This window comes from Equus przewalskii, chromosome 1 (assembly GCF_037783145.1).
Source record: "Equus przewalskii isolate Varuska chromosome 1, EquPr2, whole genome shotgun sequence".
Lineage (NCBI taxonomy): Eukaryota > Metazoa > Chordata > Mammalia > Perissodactyla > Equidae > Equus > Equus przewalskii.
Genome location: NC_091831.1, coordinates 70,625,214 through 70,647,014, shown reverse-complemented (window position 1 = coordinate 70,647,014; position 21,801 = coordinate 70,625,214).

Here is a 21,801-nt window from a genome sequence, read left to right as displayed (position 1 = left end):
AATGGGAAGCATTTTAAAACAGGATCCCAAAGGGGCTGGCCTGGTGGTGCAGCGGTTAAGTTCACACATTCCGCTTCGGCAGCCCGGGGTTCACCAGTTCCGATCCCGGGTGCCGACCTACACACCACTTGTCAAGCCATGCTGTGGTAGGTGTCCCACATATAAAATAGAGGAAGATGGGCATGGATGTGAGCTCAGGGCTAGTGTTCCTCAGCAAAAACAGGAGGATTGGCAGCAGATGTTAGCTCAGGGCTAATCTTCCTCAAAAAACCCCCCCAGATTTCCAAAGAAACTTTATGTTTCTTCTATTTGGACAACTGCTAACAAGAATAGAAGAGGGTTAGGACTGAGACCAAGAGCTGGAAACTGCAGTGAAGCAGATTTGGGCTCAATCTGGAAATTCCAGTGATTGTAGTGGTCACATGGAGTACTCTCTGCCTTGTAAGGAATTAGCTCCCCTGTGCCACAAATATTCCATCAGAGGTAGATATTATAATTAGATAATTCACAGATATCGAGTATATACCTACTTTGTGCCAGGCACACTGTGCTAGGCCCTGAGGATATAACAGTGAAGAACACTGGGATCTCTCTCATCTTGGAGCTGAGAGGGTAACGTGCCAGGCGGAGAATGTAAACATGAAGCAATGTGTCAATGTAGGGGATACGTGCCAGATGGAAACAAATATGGAGCAACAACAGAGGATAAGGTGGGGAACTAATTTAGACAGGGTTGTCAAAGAAGAGCTTGCCAAGGAGATGGAGCTGATTATCGCCGTAAATCCTGATTGTGAAATCCCAGAGCTGAAACTAACCTTGATAGTAATCTAGTATAAATATGCGTGGTAACAGATGCAGAGGTGTCCAGGACTGGAAGAGAATTGCATGGACATCAGAGGCAGAGTGTGGCCAGGACCCAGGAGCCTGGGCTCCCAGCATGGTTGTGTCTTTTCCGTTGGAACTCACCTATGAGTTCCCTCATATAAGTTGGGTTCTGAGGCCTTGTGGCCCTTTCCAATTCCTAGATAGTGGAATTCGAAGAGTATGAGGGGTGTTTACAGCACCGGGTTGTTGAGACTGTAAAATCAAATTCACCAATCCCATTGTGGATTGAATTTTCTGGATTGACAAATTATATAGATTCCAAATCGGAGGGATACCAAACCATCTTGACTTGCTATGGCATTGCCTCAGCTATGTAATTAGCTCATCGTCTGACATGAAAGACAAAAGTGGGTGGTGGATGCCTGTGAGAGGCTTATAGAAACCATTTGAAGAACTAGTGGTGCCTGCTAATAGTGAGCTTAGCGCTCTTTGCCTCACTCTGACCCTCCCTCTGAAGAATACATTCCTGGAGACAAGTTCTAGCTTTTGGTTCTCAGCTCTCAGGAGTGGGTGCTTTTATTTGAGTCTGTAGTCTCATCTTCTACAATAAGGCCTCCGTGAGAAATTTTCAGATGAGAACTAAATGGCACGAAGAGTCAGCCACTAGGAGACATGAGGTGGGGAAAACAACCAGGGCGAAAGTTCCAAGGCAGGAATTAGGTTGGTACATGAGGACTATAAAGAGGGAGGAGCATCATGTGTGAGGTCCCCTTCACATCTGAATCTTTGAATATGAGTTGTTAGTGGGCAGGATTCATGTATGTGCTTCAGTAGAGGGCACTGTGTCACACTACGGGATTCAGATTATTTTCAGAGGGCGTGGGAAGCCACTAGGAAGTGTTAAACAGAGAGTGATAGGATTTTATTTATGTGTTTGTGAATCACTCTGAGTGCTGGGTGAGTGACTTATTGGAGGGCAGAGGGAAAGGCTGGATATGGAAGACCACAGAGCAATTTCAGAGCCAGGGATCATTGCCATTGTGTTTGACCTGAGAGGCATTGGAGATAAAGAAAAAGGGACCCATTAAGAGTATATTCTACATATAATATGGATTAGATATATATAGATTATATATAATGTGGATTAGACTCACAAAGGCAAATTGGAGCCAATGGTGGACACTGATGGAAGGCATATTTTAATTTTGCACGTTTCCATTTGAGAAGCAATATGGTAGAAAGAGCACAGGATCTGGTGTCTGTGAAACATGGATTCCACTTTAGCCCTTTCACTTAAAAGCTTTATGAGACAGGGCAGCTCCCTCCCTGGACCTCCATGAATTTCCGCAAAATGGGGAGAATCAGATTTGCCTGCAGAGTCACTGTGCCGTATAACCAGGCTGCATGCTGGGCACACGCTCTTCAAGAAGGAGCTCAATACCAGTTAGTTCCTTTTCCCTCCTGTCGCTGCCCATGGAAGGTGTCAGCCTTGGAGCAGGCCTCCAGGGATGCTCTGCCGCAGGGGGCCTCAGCGTCAGGGGCAGTGGGAAGGCTCCTGTTCCAGGTGGGAATTTGGACTTGGAACTTTAAAGGTCCTTCCCCATTTTAAGGTGACATGATTCTACACATTTGTTACATCTGTGATTAGCCATTGATAAATACATGGGGAAAAGGGAATTAAATGCTCCTTTTATTAAGCCCGTGGTGGAGCGCTGATGGAACAGTCAGATCAGCGGCCGACACCCACTCTGCAGCATGTGTGGGCTGCTGTGTGTGAATTGCAGACCTCACGGAGGCCTGTCACACGTCCCAGAGTTCTTCCCATGTGCTGGGTTTTATTAAATTACAATCAATGCCTAATAGGGAAGTTTCTTCATGTTTTTAAAATTGGTTACTAGTTTTTTTGTTTTTGTTTTGTTTTTAAGATAAAATAGATAAGAGATAAGGGTATTAAATTGTTTAAAATTCCTTAAGTCTTTCGAAAGCTGTTGTGAAACAGATAATCAGATGAGCCAGTGGTTGATTAAAGCCAGTGAGTTGACCTACTTGTCATCCTAGTATCATTAAGGAAGTGTCTTCAGCGTAGAAACTTGATGGCGTGAACAAAAACAAGTCCAATTATTTGAAAATAATTTTCGTATTTTGGATTTATTTAAAAAAACACAAATCCTGAAATTCTGTAAAAATGACCAGTCCTGTTCATGTTCATTACCTGCTAATTCTGGTGTCAGAGTGACCAGGAATCACTGATAAAGGAAGAGGAGGCTTTTCTGGTTCAGCTTCTGTTTAGGAAGAGGTGCTGGCAAAGACAAATTTTCCAGAACTATGTAGGCTGAGCCCTTAGAAGTCTGGCATTAGTGCAAACAGGTGTGTTATCACCTAGACTATGGATGAGTTTGCACTGCATTTCAGAACACTTAACTCTAAATTAACAAGAGATTGAAGAATTCTTTAAAATCAACTCACAAACACTTTATTTATGCTTCTCATGGGTGCTACACCAGCAAGGGAGCTTATAGTTTCTGAGATGAGTTTTTTTCTAAACTCCGGATTTTGTGCACATGCACACAGAGCATATATTTGACTAGTGGAGTCCCAGTTCTCTAGGTTGGGGCAGTGTCCTTTACATTTTTGTGAAGTAGACCTCATACCTTTAGAACTCAGAATTCCTGAGGTTATAGGACTCTTGAGCCTGAGTGCTTGGGAATTCTGAAGTTTAACCTTGATTCTCTAAAATTATCTAAGCTCCAGTTTCTCTCTGACTCGGTTTCTCCCTCTGTGAAGTAGAGGCAACAGCACTTGCTCCTTTTGAAAGTCTGAAGGTTGGGGAAGGTTGTCAGGGTAGTAAAATAATTTGATATGCTGAAGTAAAATGTAGTTTAAAACTGTGTTTCTACTCATGGAAATGAAAATTAGCCTGTTCGTTTTTTTCCTAACAGTAATGGCCACTGGGAGATTAAGGTAAAATGAAAGAGTCTTTAAAATAGTGCATTCAAGGGCATTCTAATTAGATTGCTTCTTAATGGTTAGTTTCATCGACTGATTCCCACAAGATGCAGGCGACGTGGTATTCTGGTCAGAGGTCACATCTAACAGTCCTCTTGTTTCATGATAATTGCACAACTAGTTGTTAGAAATGCTACAACTAGTTATTAGAAATGCTATGGTGTGGCATCTCATGGGAGTCTACACTACACATATTTAAGGTTAATGAAAGTCACGAGCTTTGATAGGGCTGTGTTTATGTCTACCTTTCATGAAAATTGCTATTGCCCTCATCTTTTGTTTCAGTGATTATAGTCAAACTATACCTTCATGAACTGCGTGTATATTTTGCTTTCTTAGATCCAGTATCTTTGCAACTTGTAAAGAAATTTGAGAAGGTGGCGCAATTCCCGCAAATCACATGGAGCAGGCTCCAATTTTCTCTCCCCACGCTGCAACCCTCCAACAAATTGAAATAGAAGCTAGGGAGTGGAAGCGTCTCTTTTCCCGTCATGCGCTTGACTGTTAGGAAGTCATATTTCATAGTTATAGTGTGTGATAGTTGAAGACATATTTAGGGAGCTGAGGAAACAGACACATGAGTCTTCTCACTCGGAAGTTTAGCTAATTTCTTTCAGGATTAATGGTAGAGCTCTACATCACAATCTATTCCTAGCAGTTAGCTGTTGGGAACTAAAGAGTCCCTGTATTAAGAAAGCAAATAAATGGCACAAGCTATTTGGGTTGTTAAATGCTATGGAAGGACAATTTCTAAGTCTTTGCTAAGTCATGGTTTTTAGGTACTTCTCGGCTCTAAGAAGGCTTCCAAGACTGACTGGAAGGATGGGATTGCTGGTGGTGACTGTCATTCACTCCGATGGACACATTTGCTTCAAGTGGCATTCTACCATAATGCAGATACTGTTGGACGTTGGTGTGTACTTTGGCTCTGGAGATAAACAGAGAGATTGGAGTCGGATGAATGAAGGTCTTCCACTTTGTGTCTCTTGCTTCCTAACCTATTTGCCTGCCCTCCCTTCCTCCTCCCGTGCTTCTCCTTCCCCGGGCAGTGAGTGCCAATCGTGCACTCACCTCTATTAGATGCTGAGGATTCTCAGATAAACTGCCCTTCCCCCAGGAGAACCACTCATTATGAAACTCTTTAAAGAGTATTAGGAGGACTTAGCTTAGACTACTGCAGCAAATATAACAAATCGAGAAATTCACTTACAGTGAGTCAATCCTTCCGTGTTTTGAAAGATTCCTCATTTCAGGTTTGGGGGCTTTGGGTGCAAAGGCTTGATAAAGACCATTTTTACATATTCCCACTGAGTTGAACTACACACACAAATCATTTAGCAGCATTTCCAATATCTCATAATGCAGTTTTACTTTGTGTTTGTGGCAGGATTTCTCTACAGGTTTCTGACATTAGAACATCATCCATTGTCCCAAGCTGGAACAGGAATGGAGAGACCAAGAGGCAAGGATCTGTCTGAGTTGCTCGCCAGTCACAGGCCAGGCTTGGCTCAGCAGCCTGACTTCCTGCTGCCCAGGCTGCCTGGTGCTCCATCTAGCAATTGTTGCCAGGGTGGCTGAAGCTGCTGATTACAAAGCCACAGCTCATAGGCTAATAATTTTGTCTGGATTTCTATCAAGGCCAGGAATGCCGGTCAGCCGCAAATGCAGGAAATTTTAAGAGATCAAGAGCAGTTGACAACAAAATCCATTCTGGGATGTTTTTAACAAAACAATCAAGGATTCAGCACTTCCCAGGGGGTGAGGACCAAAATGGAACATGACCAACAGCCAGCATCACCTCTGCGATCTCGCACGTCTATTTTGAACCATAAGGAATGATCTAAAAATAATGCCTGGACCTCACAGTATTGATGCTTTTGTTATTTACCCTTTTATGCTTTGGTCTTTTGAAAAACATCTTTATAAGGGCTGAGAATTTCCTATCATTTGTATTTATAGAGTCCTTTTTTCTAAAGAAGTCCAAGTGCCTACTCCCATTTCTGAGAACTAAATGGTGGGTCTTCCTGGGGGAAAAGTGACTTAAGATGGGTTATAAAGAAAGTGGTGGAAGAATGAGATGAGAATGCCTATCTTTTGATAACTCCAGGTTTGGCTGCTCAGTCGCTCTGATCCTTCCTAAGAAAGGACAGCACTCCCTCTTTGCCTTTGCCTGGGTTCCGGTCCCCACCTGAATCCTCCCCTACTCTGCTGTCTAAACCACACCTTTCCTACTGGGCCCTTCAGGGAGTTGGGCCTGACCCACCTTTTGCTCCTAATGACTGCCCCTTTCTCTGATTTCTGAGGGTACTTACTGTCGGTTGTGACCCCTCACATCTTCTTCAAGTCACACTTCACAAGCGTCTGTCTCTCCAACATGGTTTTAGGCCCCTGGAGGGGCAGGAACCTGACCCGTGTACCTTTCCAAATGCTCAGGGTCCCTGATGCAACAGTAGACCCTTCAAAACAGCCAGCAAGCCTGAGTTGAAGTAGTTCCTAGTCCCTATCATGAAAGGTGATTCAGGCCCAAATCACAAAAGAGAGCACTCTCGGGCAGCCCAGCTGTCGCTCTGGCAGACTGAAGACTCTGGTTTATAGGATCTCTGTTGCTTCACTGTGTGATCCATGGCCAATCTCATCACTTTGCCTTGGTTTAGTTAATTCATCTGAATTACAATAAGATATGGCAGCGAACTGTGAGTAGTAACTAAGAAACCACAAGGAAGCTCTCTGCCCAAACTGGAAGAGTTTCCTAAATGTGGAATAAGTATGATATGCCAATCTTCCTCATAGGAGCAATGGAGCAGGAAGCTGTGGCTGAATGGGAACGCCAGTTAGGACTGGGTTAAGATCCAGTATGGATTTAAGAACACCAATCACAGCCATGGGACATGAAATTGATGGAAACGTTGCCCTTCTCAGGGACAGTTCACACTTCACTCCACACACTACAGACTTTTTGTTCATGCAAAGCACCTGGCCTGGTGGATATAAAATAAGGTGTGAGCTGGGTGGATCACCTGAAGGGAAGGATCTAAGCCCAGTCCCACTGCCACCGCCAGCCTCAGAATATCAGCCCCTGGTACCTCGGCACCTCCAGAGAGCTCAGCAGGTGGGGGGTGTGTCCAGTCTAGCAGGCTGCATCCCAGTCACTCAGGGGTCTTGTGATCTGACTTTGCTTTCTGTGTTGATCCTGACGTGCCCAATGGCCTGCTCGCTAACATAGCTTCTCGAATGGTCACGGGAAATAGAAGTTCATATATCCTGTTGAAGAAAGAAGTAGCAAAAAAAGGAGAGAATCTTGGAAAGGGTTGGAGACAGATGTGTGACCAAGTGGAAAGGTAAAGTCAGTTTAGATAAAGACACAGGAGACTGGAGGTCCCGTGTGGTCGTGTGCAGAGGGGATGGAGTGAAGAGACGAGGTCCCAGATTCCCAACACCCACATGCTTCTGAGAAGCCATTGTCAATAGCCATGGAAACAGCACAGAATAACAGAAACAGCTCATCTGGAAATCAGAGGTCCTTCTCACCTGCTTTATGTTCCTGCTCTCCCACTTGGTTGCTTAATAAATCTCAAGCAATTTATTACCTGCCTCAACCCTAGTTTTGTCATACATAAGATGGTGGTTAGAATACATGCTTCTCCAGCAATAATCAAATTCAGTGAGAAAAATGCATAAAGAATAACAACAAATGCCATAGAACACCTGGGAGTATTTTTAAGGAAAATAGATGTCATTGTAATGAAGAAAATTGCAACTCTTTTTTTTTTTGGCTGAGGAAGATTTGCCCTGAGCTAACATCTGTGCCAGTCTTCCTCTATTTTGTATGTGGGTGGCCACCACAGCATGGCTGACAAGTGGTGTAGGTCTGTATCTGGAAACTCAACTTGAGTTGCTGAAGTGGAGTGTGCCAAACTTAACCACTAGGCCAAGGGTCCGGCCTTGGCAACTCTTTATTGACATATAAAATGTATACATAAAATAAGATATACATTTGAACAACTATCATGTTCCTGGATAAGAAAATGACTATTGTGAAAATAGCAATTCTTCCTAAATTAATGCAGAAATTTGATGTAAGTCATTTCAATATCCTCATTTAGAAACAGAAAAAATTCTGAAGTTACTAGAGTATTTAAAATAAATAATTGAATAAAAAATAATTAGTCTTATAATTATTAAACTATGTTATAAAGATACAGTGCTCAAAACAATCTGGTTTTTGCTCATGAATAGACAAATCAATGAAACAGAAAAATAATTCAAAGATCTTGATATACATATAAATATTGTTATATATATATATGCATGAATGATTAAATGTACATAAAGCAACATGAATAAAAGTATTATTCCACAAATCCTATAGGAATAACCTGTTAAAAATTGGGGAGAAAGAGTAATTTAGTCTTCAAACATATTAAAGTTCAGATCAATATAAAAGTTAAAATACAGAATAACGAAAATCAGATAAAAGGAAAAACTTCATCAAATATTTGGAAGAAATGTCTACCCTTCACCCTGTGGGCTCAGAAACTCAGTTTCTTTGATTGTCCCAGGGTTTATCAAACCCCTGAATGCTGATTTGAGCTGTACAAATTCATTAAACCATTGTATAAGACCTAGTGAGAATTTATTAATTTATAGGGAGACCTGGATCTGTCAAGGCTGTCCTTGTCCCACAGGATGCTAAATGGTATGGAATCAGAGCAAAGAGGCTGGACCCTGGCCCAGTGTTTAATCTACAGCCTGCTGAACCATCTGGGAGTTGAGAATTGCTACTCGCACTCAGATGATGTCACATTCCTTTGTTTTCCCAGATATCACTAAATCTGCTCGAACACTCCTTGCCAGCGTTGGCAGGAAGGCCAATGCAATGTCAACTCACTCTTTAGATCTTTGGATCATGCAAGAAGCCCAGGAAACAGTTTGGTGAGCTCTCCAGGTGGAGGGATCTGGTCGTTCATCTTGTGGGTGCCATAACCACTAGGAACCTTCGGGCCCAGGCCAGCAAGGGGACGCTTTGGGGTGCCCCTGCTTCTCCTAACTCATCATGGTTTCAGAGTCCCTACCATAAGCTCCTACGGGTGGTACAATGCCCAGTCTTTTCAGTTACTTTCCAGCCATGCCTACTGAGGCCTTGTCCCCTTGGATCATCTGTGTACTGAAGTAACCAGTAAACATCATCCTTCTCTCAGACTCACCTCTCCTCTTCCCAACCTTCAAGACTGAAAAGGTCCATCCCAACCTTTTTGTGTAAATTAGGGTTCATCCATCTGGCCCCACTAGAAGAGAGAGGCCTGGTCATTGTCAAATCTTCCATAGGATGGTGACCTTATAATTTATTTTCTGAAACAAAACAGTTTTGAGAGTGAAATGGAGGTGAGTGGGAGTTATTAATAATAATGCTGAGAAAACCAGGACCACCTCCCACCAGCACTCTTACTTGTTGGTCACTTTTTCTCTGCTTCTCTGCCCAACCCACTCCTACTTCTGATTGTCATATTCTTTAGCCACATTGATGCCTTTAGTATTCTTTCATTCTTTGCTGCCCCCGTCCCTTCAGGGTAACGTTTCAAATTTCTGTCTCACTGATTATGGTTCGGTTATTAGAGTAAAACTCTCAAAGGAAATTTTATTTCCAAGTTCCTGAGGGCATCTCAGGATGGTTGTCCACATACTTCCTCTTCCCTTCCCTTTCCCTCTCCCCTGCCCATCCTGGGTATTTATCTTAATAAAACAATCTGAAATTGTAGTATTATTTAAAATAATGCAGAAATAAAACCCCAAGAGCAATGCAAATGTTCCACAAGAAGGGGAGGTCCAAAACAAAGCTGACGGTAGCAAGACGATTGGTTAATATTTAGGAAGGTGATGATTTTGAAGAATTTAGCAACATAGAAAATGCATATGCTATAATGATTACTGAAAAATTAAGAAGGAGGCTACAAAGTTGTACCACTTTGACTATACTTATATGAAACTAAGAATAAATACATTAAAATGTCAGGATGGAAAAAATGCCAAAATGGTAACAATGGCTTTGTTTCAGTTATAGGATTAGGGGTGATTATTTTTTCTCTCTTTCTCTATTCTCCAATTTTTCTGGAATGTGGCTCATATAATGGAAACAATGTTCTCTCCCTCCCCTTCTACAGGAATTAAATGAGGTAATCACTATGAAGTGCCTTTCCTTTGTTTCTTCCCTGTCCGTAACCCCATTGTATCCGGACGACCTTGTCCTGAAAGAGAGAGAATGGGACTCGGGTGGCTTCTCTTGTTCATAGGGGTGTTCCCAGGCCAAGGCTTTCTCCAGTTTTCTCTTTTGTCCTCCAACCATGTCAACCCTGAGCTACAAATGAAATGCTCTTGACAACCCCGTTGGACTTATCTTGGGGAACTCTCGCACTTATCTTGGGGAAGTCTCGCACCTGCAAAGCAAGGCTTCCATATCACTTCCACAGAAACTTCAACCTTGTCAAAAACAGCTTTGTTATGTGAAGTTTTATTGGGAAAGGAAATGTCCTGAGAATTTTTTACAGTTCAGTGTGTTACCAAAGTTGACTCCTTCTCTCTGACACTCACTCAGATTTCTGGCCCCCTTGGTGGTCCAGGCTCTCAGTGTGTTGAACGGTGATTCCCTGTTCAGGCTCTGAAGTTACTCTGAATTTAGCTTCACCGTGATATGTTTTCCACTTCTTCAATTTTATTTTATTTTGTTTTTTCTAAACCATTTGTGAAAAGGAAAATGGTTCTTCTTAAGGATGAAGCATCCTTCCTCCATTAACTAATGAAGGCATCCCTGAATAGGACCCCCTCTCAAGAGTCTTGGAGAGGCCAATGTGGAGAGGCACAGACCCAGGGAATGAGCCATGGAGAGGCCAGGATCCTGCTCTCGGGGGAACCCTGAGCACTCTTCTCAGATTTTCTTCCATGAGTCAACTAAACCCAGAAAACTGTCCCTTAAATTTGTCTTTCTGTCTTGGGCAAATCCTGACTTCACCAATGTAAAAAGGCCTATGAAATACATTACCAATGTTTATTTCAGCAGACTATTGGAAGCATTCTAATCTCCATCAATAGGGGCCTGGTTCAATAAATTGTTCATCCTAACAACAAAAATTCTATTAAAAAAAGTGAAATGCAGAGCAGTGTGTGCAGTGAGGTGCCATTTGTGTTAAAATGTATTTAGATGTGTATGTATTTAGATGTGCATCGGATATTTCTGCAAAGATAGACATGAAATCAGTTACATAATCCTCCTCTGGGCAGGATCACTGCAGGACTGAAAGACAAAAGAAAAAACTGATTTTCATGGTTTTGTTTTTTTGTATGTCTTCGGTCCCTTTTGAATTTTGTACCAACTGATATAGAATATATATGTATATTACATATATGTGTATAAAACAGCATTCCCACCAATTATACATTAAAATTATTTTCTAGTAAATATGTATAAACTAGAAACATTTTAAAAATGTGTATTTGGTGGGAACTCTAACAGCCTTTTCCATTTGGGTGAATTATCTCTTAGGATTACAATTTTCTTATTTTCATCTATCTGCATTAAAAAGGGAAATAATTTCCATGCCTATATCTCTGAGGAACTCTCTAACCCGGCTTTCTTAAATTGCTTCAGGCTGCTGCAAACCCATGCAAGTTTCCTCTCTTTGCTTTTCAGCTCCTCACTCTCTTGGGAGGCACTTTTAAAGTTTTCTGGCTACGAACTCACCCCACCCTCCCCTGCCCCACCTGCAAAAGGTGGCAAGAAATCTCAAACATCAATACTGGAAAACTGATTTTTGATAAGAACTTAAGACATAATATTTATGTAAACTTTAGCTCTTGCAGAAGTGCCTCGAATATGCTAGATGTTGAATGATAAGAAGGCAGCTTTCAGCAGCAAAGTCAAGGTGATCTAAAATCGTTCACATGTGGACAGAGGAATTAATAAGTGGATGGTGTAAGTTATGAATTGCTCCGCCACATTCAGGTGCAGGAAGCATCACATTTCTTTATTTTTCTAAATCAAATTACACCTGGTTCCGAGCATCTACTCCCTTTGCTAACAAGGTTAGCAAGAAACACAATACTGGCTGTTCTTGCGGCTCCCATTCCTTCACTAAGGTCACAGTGGGATCCTGGGGCTCATGATTCCAGGGAGATGGGCAAGAACTGCCTCTGGCCCATGTGGTTGGCATCATTGTCACAGCTGCATCCTCTTTGCTACGTCATTCCCCTGTCATCTGTAGGGCACTGGGTTTCGGGGCCCACAGAAATGCCTCTCATACCAGTCATTGGCCAGAAGGAATGTGTCCCTCTCTCTCAGCCCAGAAACAGCAGCATGTAATTTCCAGCTTCTGTGCAGTCATGAAGGACTGACTCCTCCACTCTCCAAAGCCTCAGCTGCCCTCCCTGACCTGGATGTGTGCTGGCACACAGGTTCCCAGGGCTCGCCTGCCCTTGCTGGCCCTGCATCTTCCCAGTCTTGGAAACCTCATCTTCCCTCTCCTCTTCTTATACAAAAAGCATGATTTCTATTGATGGCCTAGCTTTCTAAAACAAAAGCTTGAGCCTTCAAGGAAGCTGTCCTACCTCCAGAAATTCAGGACTTGGGTTTTCAGGTCTCAGGAAAACAATGTCAGCTTCTCTGAGCAGCGCATTGATGCTTTCCCTGGTGAATCGACAGCACTGGCACCTCCAGCACAAATGGCAATGCATGTTTCCTCACTGCCACCTTACAGCGGCCTCTCAAGACTGCTTCGTGCCATGCCAAGAGGGAGCCTTAGCGCTCTTCTTCTATTGCATCAGGAGAGTGAAGCTGGGGCTGTCTCTGCCCCGTGTCCCTTCGTGCCTCTCCAGCTCTAGACTCTGTACTGCACAGGAGTTCCTGGCACCTGTAAGGCACCTGAGAACAGCAGGTTTTATGGCTCACCTGGGGGCAGGACTCCCCTCTGCTTTTATTCATCTCCTGCTGGTTCCCTCTGCCCCAGAGAACTGAGTGTCTGTAGGATTTTTGGAAGCTGTCGTTCAGTGTTTTGTAATATCTGGCTCCACCTTTTGCAGACTCTGCTTTTGCAGAGTCTATAGAAGAGTGATTCTCAAACTTGGTTGAGTATAAAATCATCTATCTGGGGTGCTTCAAAAATGCGGTATCTGAGCGACTGAGACAGTAGGCTGCGTGAAAGACGACTTTTAACCACCTCTTATTTATTCTAACGCAGCTGATCCCTGGAGCTCTCACTGAGAAACATTCCTTCCATTTCCCAAAAGACAAGTCTATCCTCAGATTTCCTCTGCCTAAAATCTTCAATCGTTTCTCCAATGGCTTATCAATTACCAGAAAGTAGCTTTGTGCGGTAATTAGCACTAATTAATTGCTGTGCGGTCGACTCTTGTTTGCTTCTGTCTACCAGGCTATGCTGCAAGAATCTCCAGCTGCTCCTCAGTGGCTCTGAGTCGCCAGCTCCTGGCAGAGAGGACTGGCTTGGAAACTGAGCACTTGTTCGATGGCTGGAAGGATGGATTGAGGGCAAGTGGATGGAGGGATGGACAAAGGAATTAACTGTAAGGTGCACCGAACACTGGAAAATGAGAGACCAAAACAAAAGGACAAAGGAGTTAGCGTTCTGAAGAGAACTTTAAAGACTATTGTCTCCATAGTTGCAATTTGGTTTTGAAGTTTACTTTATTTTTTTACATAATTAAGAGTAATAGGTGTTCATGTAATTATTTACACAATACAGAAATGTGTAAACAAAAAGTTAATAGTCCCCATGCCTCTCCCTAGACTCGTGCCACAGAGGTGACTGATGTTAATACTTTGTATGCATCCCTCTGCGTTTTTCTTAGTGATTGTAAAACTTATATGATAACAAATGTATTGGATATTTTCTTTAAAACAAAAACAAAAACAAAAGTGAGGACTTATCTAATTCATTCTGTCATTTGTTTCTGTCACCTGACAAATTTTGGATGCCTCTCTAGGTCAGTTCAGATAGATCTAGTCTATGCCTTTGAAATTATTTCACATAGTCCGTGATATGGGTAGACTCTAATTCAGCCTTTTTGAGTCTCTTCTTGTCCTTTTTACTCTTCTCTTTTCTCTTCATCTTCCCACGGCCCCCTCCGTTCTTTATGCTTTCCTCCTTTTTCTTCTGGTCTATACAAATAATCTTGTAAAATCTCTGTACCCTCCCAGCCCAAATGGTGACTTTGTGCAATTAGGAAAAGGCACCTCCCAAGGCATTTTATGGCCAGGAAACTGTCATAAAATCCATGCAAATCCATGGTGACTAATTGGGAAGTGGCACATCCTAGAGTTTACAACTGCACAGCCTTGAGTAGTGGCTGTCTCTCTCCCAGCAAATTCTTATCTTTAGTGATGTAAGATGCCCGGCCAATGCATAAGCATACTTTAAATTTTAATAGGTTCTGTCAAATTACATGCAAAAAAGTTGCAATACTACGATGCATGTAATTCACTGCCCACACCCTCGATAGCATGAATTTCTGATTTGAAAATAAATGCTTCAAAAATAGCTTTATTGTTTATTGTGAAATTATATAAGCTCATTGTTAAAAATCCCCAGAGTCCCTGTAGCCTAAGGAGGCCATCGTCAACATTCAGATGGGCATTTGTTCAGATGTTTCTCTATGCCTCTTGACACATGTGCCAATACTCTTTCCTGAGTGGGATCACATTAAAACAGCTATTGTCTGACCTGCTTTTTAAGCTCAGTGCTGTGTTGGAAACCTCTTTCTGGACCAACAAATGGAGAAGTGCACTATCATTTTCTGGGGGTACATGTGTTCTTCCCAACCTTACTTTCTGGGTTACGTGTATTCTTACCTTTCCTCATTTCTAGCCATTGGAGATATTATGCTTTGGGTTTGCTTTTTACAGATTCAAAATAATTAAATTTGAGGGGCTGGCCTGGTGGTGTGGTGGTTAAGTTCACACATTCCACTTTGACGGCCTGGGGTTCGCCGGTTCGGATCCCAGGTGCAGACCTATGCACCACTTGTCAAGCCATGCTGTGGCAGGCGTCCCACATATAAAGTAGAGGAGGATGGGCATGGATGTTAGCTCAGGGTCTGTCTTCCTCAGCGAAAAGAGTAAGGTTGGCAGCAGATGTTAGCTCAGGGCTAATCTTCCGCAAAAAAAAAAAGCAATAAATTTGAAAATATCTAAAAGTGTTTGCTTTTCTTCAAAAATATAAACTTACTGTTCAAGATAATGTTTGGACTTTTGAATTGTTTATTTTTTTAATGGTGCTTATGTTATACTTTATTGATTTTAAGTAGGCTGCTATTTTCGCAACATGGTCTGTATTTTCTTTTTTTAAATTTGGAAGGTATACCATCTTTTTAGTTCTACATTTATAAGGTAAATAATAGCATTAAATCTACCTTTAAAATTCTTAATAGAATTCTTAAACATTTTGTTAAATTTTAGAAGTGAATCACTGTATATTGTCACCCAAGATGAGAAAATAAGTACAAATAATTTTCACTCATTGCTTGTAACTCTCCAATTTTTATTCCGTATTCTGGAAGTTTTGCTCTACTGTATTAATGCAAGTTATTAATATTTTTACATTGGAGGTAAATTCCTTGCAAATTACATTGGAGGCACATTCCTTTAGGAGTGATAAGCTCCCTATGTTTTTTTTTGAACTGTAATTACATAAATTATTTATATTTAATTATATTTATTTTATTTTCCTTATTAAGGTGTGCTTGAAAAAATAAACTGCACAGAGTTAAAGTGTGCGCTTTGGAAAGTTTTGTTGCACGTGTATGAAACTGTCACCACAATCGAGACAGCGAGCATGTCCATCACTCCTAAAAGTTACCTCACTCCCCTTGGTAATGGCTCCCTCTTGCTCCTCCCTGAACCCCCTCCTACGATGACTACTCATCTCTTTCCTGTCACTGTAGATTTAGTTTGCATCTCCCAGATTTTATATAAATGGAGCCATTCCGTATGCATGCTTTTTGTCTGGCTTCTTTCACAGAATACTTATTTTGAGATTTATTTATGTTTCCGTGTGTATCAGTTGCTAACTTCTATCTATTTCTGAGTGTATTCTTTTGTATAGATATACCACAAGTTATTTATTCATTCTCTTGTTGATGGACATTTGGGTCTCTCTCTGTATTAGGCTATTACAAGCAAAGCTGATAGGAACATTTGGGGGCAAATCTTTGAATAGACACATGCTTTTATTTGTCTTGAATAAATATCTAGCAGTGGAATGGGTGCATCGTGTAGCAGGGGTATGTTTAACTTTTTAAGAAACTGCAAAACTCTTTTCCAGAGTGGTTGTGTCATTTTACAACACCAGCAGCGTATGAGAATCGCAGTTGCTCAGCATCCTTGCCAACTCTTGGCGTCTTTTTAATTTCAGGGATTCTAGTAGGTGCCTAGTGGTCTTACTGTGATTTTATTTTAAATTTTCCAGTGACTAATGTTGTTGAGCATTTTTGCATGTCCTTGTTTGCCATCTGTATATCTTCTTTGGTAAGACATCTATTGAAATATTTTGCTCATTTTTATTGGGTTGTTATTTAGTTATTGGGTTTTGAGAGTTATGTATATTTTGGGTACAAGTACTTTATTAAGATGCCAAAATTTTCTCCCATCATTTGTCTTTTAATTCTCATCATAGTGTATTTGGAAGAGCAGAAGTTCTTAATTTTGATGAAGTCCAATTTATCACTTTGTTTTTTTTTATGGATCATTTTTTGCTGTCATATCTAAGTAATCTTTGCCTAACTCAAAGTCACAAGGTTTTCTTCTAGAAGTATAATAGTTTAACATTTTATATTTAAGTCTATGATTCATTTTAAGTTAATGTTTGTATATGATGCAATGTACAGGTTAACGGTTATTTTAAAATATGGACTATCATTTTTTCCAGCACCATTTATTGAAAAGATTATCCTTTCTCCACAGAATATGTTTTTCACCTTTGTTGAAATTGTTCATAAATGTGTGGGACTATTTTTGGACCTTAGATTCTATTTCACTGGTCAATTTGTCTAACTTCATGCCGATACCACATTGTCTTGATTATTGTACCTTGATCAGTCTTGAAATCAGGCAATGTTACAGCTGAAACCTCATTGTTTGGCAAGTTATTTGGGCTCTTCTGGGTCCTTTAGATTTCCACATGAATTTTAGAATGAGTTTGTTAATTTCTGCGAAAGGGCCTCCTGGGATTTCGGTTAGAATTGCATTGGCTCTGTAGATAAGTTTGGAGAGAATCATTATCTTAAGAATACTGAGTCTTCTGAGCTGTGAGCACAATGTAGCTCTCCATTTATTTAGGTCTCTTAAAATTTTTCTCAGCATCATGTGTAGACTTTAGTGTACAGATCCTAGACATCTTTTACCAGATGTTTCCCTATGAATTTCATATTTCATATTGGTTGTTAATAATATTAATTTTAAACTTCAATTTCTGAATTTTCATTGTTAGTATATAGCAATACATTTGATTTTTCTATGTGGATCTTATATCTTGCAACCTTGATAACCTTGAGTGTTAGTTCTAGTAGCTTTTTATAGATTCTATAGGATTTTATACATAAAGGATGGTATCATCTACACATAAATATAATTTTACTTCATCCCTTCCAATCTGGATGCCTTTCGTTTCTTTTTCTTGCCTCACTGCCTTAGCTAGAACTTTTGATGCTAAATTAAAAGAAAAAAGATAACTCTGGGAAGTGATGGATATGTTAATTAGTTTGATTGTGGTAATCATTTCACAATGTACACATGCAGTCATGCACCACGTAACAATGTTTCTGTCAACGATGAACTGCATATGTGACAATGGTCCCATAAGATAATGGAGCTGAAAAGTTCTTATTGCCTAGTAACGTTGTAGCCGCGATAAGGTTGTAGTGAAACGTATTACTCACGTGTTTGTGATGATGCCAGTCATACTAAAGCGCAGCACATATAATTATGTGCAGTACATAATGCTTGATAATGATAAAAACAACTATGTTACTGGTTTATATATTTACTATACTATACTTTTTACCATTGTTTTAGAGTGTACTTTTTCTACCTGTATAAAAAGTTTACTGTAAAGCAGTACGCCATATTACACAGGCAGCAGCCTCATACATCTTGTGTTTACTGCATCTTTTGATTGCATTATTTTCTCTTGTGCTTGATTTAATCTCATGTTGTTTTGTTCCTCATGGCCCCTAAGCATATGAAGTCCACTGCTAATGTTACCAGTAAGAATTCATGCCAAGTGATTGACCTGAAAACAAAATTAAAAGTGATTAAGGACTGTGAAGGTGGAAAATCAGTGATGGTTGTTGTTCGCCAGTTAGGCATCTCCCATTCACCATAGCTACTATCTTGAAGAACAAGAACAAACTGATGGAAACTGTTAAAGGATCTGCTTCATTGGAGGCAATAAGACTAATACAAATTAGAGAAGGGCCTATGTCAGATATGTAGAAACTTCTAATGACCTGGATTGAAAGACCAGACACAGAAGCATATCACTCTCAGCACTATCACCATCAAGGCCAATGAAAAAACTTGGTTTGCAATGTTGAAAGAAAAGGCTGGGCTTGACTACAGTGTTGAATTTACTGCTAGTTCTCAGTTATTTAAATGATTCAAGAATCATTATTCATTACGTAATGTGGAAATGAGTGGTGAGTCTGTGAGTGCTGATGAAAAGGCAGCTGAAGAATTTTTGGAAACTCTGGATAAACTGATTGTGAAGAAAAATTACTTGCCAGAGCAAATATTTAACATGGATGAAAACTCCCTATTCTGGAAACAGATGACTGAAAGGACTTTCATCCACAAGGAGGCCAGGTCAATGCCAAATTTCAAGGATTTTTAAGGGCAGGGTAAGAGTCTTTCTTGGGGACAATGTTGTAGGCTACAAATTAAAACCCTTTGTGATCTGGCACAGTGAGAACTCCAGGGCCTTCAAGAATATCAATTAGCACACACTGTCCGTGTACCACAGGAGCAATAAGAAGTCACGGATGGCTCCTCTTCCAGGATGCCCTCTTGAACTGCTATGCCAGTGAAATGGAGAAGTACTACTTGGAGAATAATATACTTTTGAAGATTTTGCTTACTGTTGATAATGTTCCTGGACATCCTCCTTTTAGTGGAGATCTTCATCCCAATGTCAAAGCAGTGTTTCTCCCTGCAAACACCACTTCTTTGATCCAATCAATGGATCAAGGAGTTATAGCAGCATTTAAGACCTGCTGCCTAAGTAGGACCTTTGCCCAGGCTATTGCTGCAAATGAGGAAGATACTGAGAAGACACTGATGCATTCTGGAAGGATTACAACATCTGTGACTGACTCACGAACCTTGCTTGGGCTTGGGGTGATCTCACCGAGGAATGTATAAATGGCATCTGGAAGAAGACACTCAAGGGGTTGGTCCACGACTTCAAAGGTAAGGAGGCTGCAAAAATCAAAAAGGCTGTGGTTGAGACAGCAAACAACTTTAACCTGGATGTGCATGAGGATGCCAATGAGGAGCTCCTAGAGGTGGTTCCTGAGGAATTGACTAACGAGGAGTTGTTGGAACTGGAACAGGAACACACAGCTGAAGAAGAGGCAGGAGAAAAGGAAACTGCAGGAGAAGAAGAGCCCCAAGAAAATTCACAGTGAAGGTTTAGCAGAAGATTTTTCAGACCTTAACAATAAGCTCCTTAAAAAGTTTGAAAACATAGACCCCTACACCAAAGGTTTTCATTAATAGAGACGAATGTTCATAGTGCATTATCTGCTTTACATCTATGATCAAAAAATGAAGCCAAGCAAACCAGCATGGACGTACTTCTGAAAAGAGTGACTTCTCCTCAAGAAGAGCCTCAGGCAGATCCTGCAGGAGGTATTCCAGAAGAAGGCATTGTTACAGATGCATGCTGTTGCCCTTGAAGACTTTCCAGTGGACAGATGGGGAGTTGGGAGACAGTGATATTAATGATCCTGACCCTGTGTAGGCTAGGCTGTTGTGTGAGCTTGTGTCTTAGTTTTTAACAAAAAAAGTTTAAAAAGTAAAAAAAAAATTAAAAAGAGAATAAAGCTTACAGAATAAGGATAAAAGGAAAGAAAATATTTTTGTACAGCTGTACAATGTGTTTGTGTTTTAAGGTAAGCATTATTACTAAAGAGTAAAAATTTTAAAAAATTAAGTTTATAAAGTAAAAACATTACAGTAGGATATGATTAATTTATTACTGAAGAAAGAAAAATATATTTGTTAAATAAATTTAGTGTAGCCTAAGTGTACATTGTTTATAAAGTCTGCAATAGCGTGCAGTAATGTCCTAGGTCTTCACACTCTCTCTCCACTCACTCACCGAGTCACCCAGAGCGACTGCCGGTCCGGCAAGCCCCATTCATGGTACACGTCCTGCACAGGTGTGCCATTTCTTATCTTTTGTACTATATTTTTACTGTACCTTTTCTATGTTTAGGTATGTTTAGAGATACAAATACTTACCATTGTGTTACATTTGCCTACAGTGTTCAGTACAGTAACAAGCCGTACAGGTTCACAGCCTAGAAGCAATAGGCTATACCATATAGCCTAGGTGTGTAGTAGGCTACGTCATCTAGGTTTGTGTAAGTATACTCTATGATATTTGCACAATGACGAAATCACCTACAATGCATTTCTCAGAATGTGTCCCCGTCATTAAATGGCATATGAATATATATCAAAAATCATGTTGTATACTTTAAATATATACAATTTTTATTTGTCAAGAGAAAAGAAAAAGAGGGGGGTAAGAGCAGCCATCCTTGCCTTGTTCCTGACCTCAGGGGGAAAGCATTCATTCTCTCACCATTGAGTAGGAGATGAACTATAGGTTTTTGAAGAGGACTTTTATCAGATCGAGGAAGTCCCTTCTATTACTAGTTTGCTGAGAGCTTTTCTCTAAACTTTTACTTTTGAGATAATTGGTGTGCAGATTAAGAAATATTTTTGAGTTAACATTATTAAGAAATAATACAGAGAGATCTTATATCACCTTCACCCAGTTTCCCTTAATGACAACATCTTACATAACTATATTCACAACCAGGAAACTGACATTGGTACAACCATCAACCTTATTCAGATTTCATCAGTTTTGTGATTTCACCCATTTGTCTGTGTGTGTGTTTGTGTAGTTCTATGCAATTTCATCACGTATGTAGATTTGTTGACCAACACCACAGTTAAGATACAAACAATTCTATCAAAAGGGCCCCTCAAGCTAATCTTTTGTCTCCACAGCTGCCTCCCTTCCTTTCCTGCTCCTTAAGCCCTCATGAGAACTAATCTACTCTTTGTCTCTATAATTCTGTCACTTCAAGAATGTGACGTGAATGGAATCATGTAGTATATAACCTTTTGAGATTGGCTTTTTTCATTGAGCATAAGGCCCTAGAGATCCATCCAAGTTGGTACTTATATCAATAGCTCATTCTTCTTTATGACTTAAGTAGTACTCCATGGTATAGTACAAACTGTACTTGTACTCCATGGAACAAACTTTGGTTTGTAGTACATCCATTAAAAGACAGTTGAGTACCTCCCAGTTTTTGGCTATTATAAATAAAGGGCATTTGTGTACAGGTTTTGTGTGAACTAAACCTGGGATATACTTATCTGCGATAAATGGCCCAGAGTGCAATTGCCTGGTGATACGATAATCCTCTTCAGTGAAATGTCTCTTCATGTCTTTTGCCTGTTTTCTAATTGGATTGACTGACTTTTACTACTGAGTTTTGAGAGTTCTTTATATAGTCTAGCTACTAGTCCTTGGTCAGATGTGCAGTTTGTGAGTATTTTCTCCTAGTCTGTAGCTTGTCTTTTCATCCTCTTCACCAGGTCTTTTGCAGAGCAAAAATATTTTAATTTTGATGAGGTCCAATTTATCATTTTTTTAATGGATTGTGCTTTTA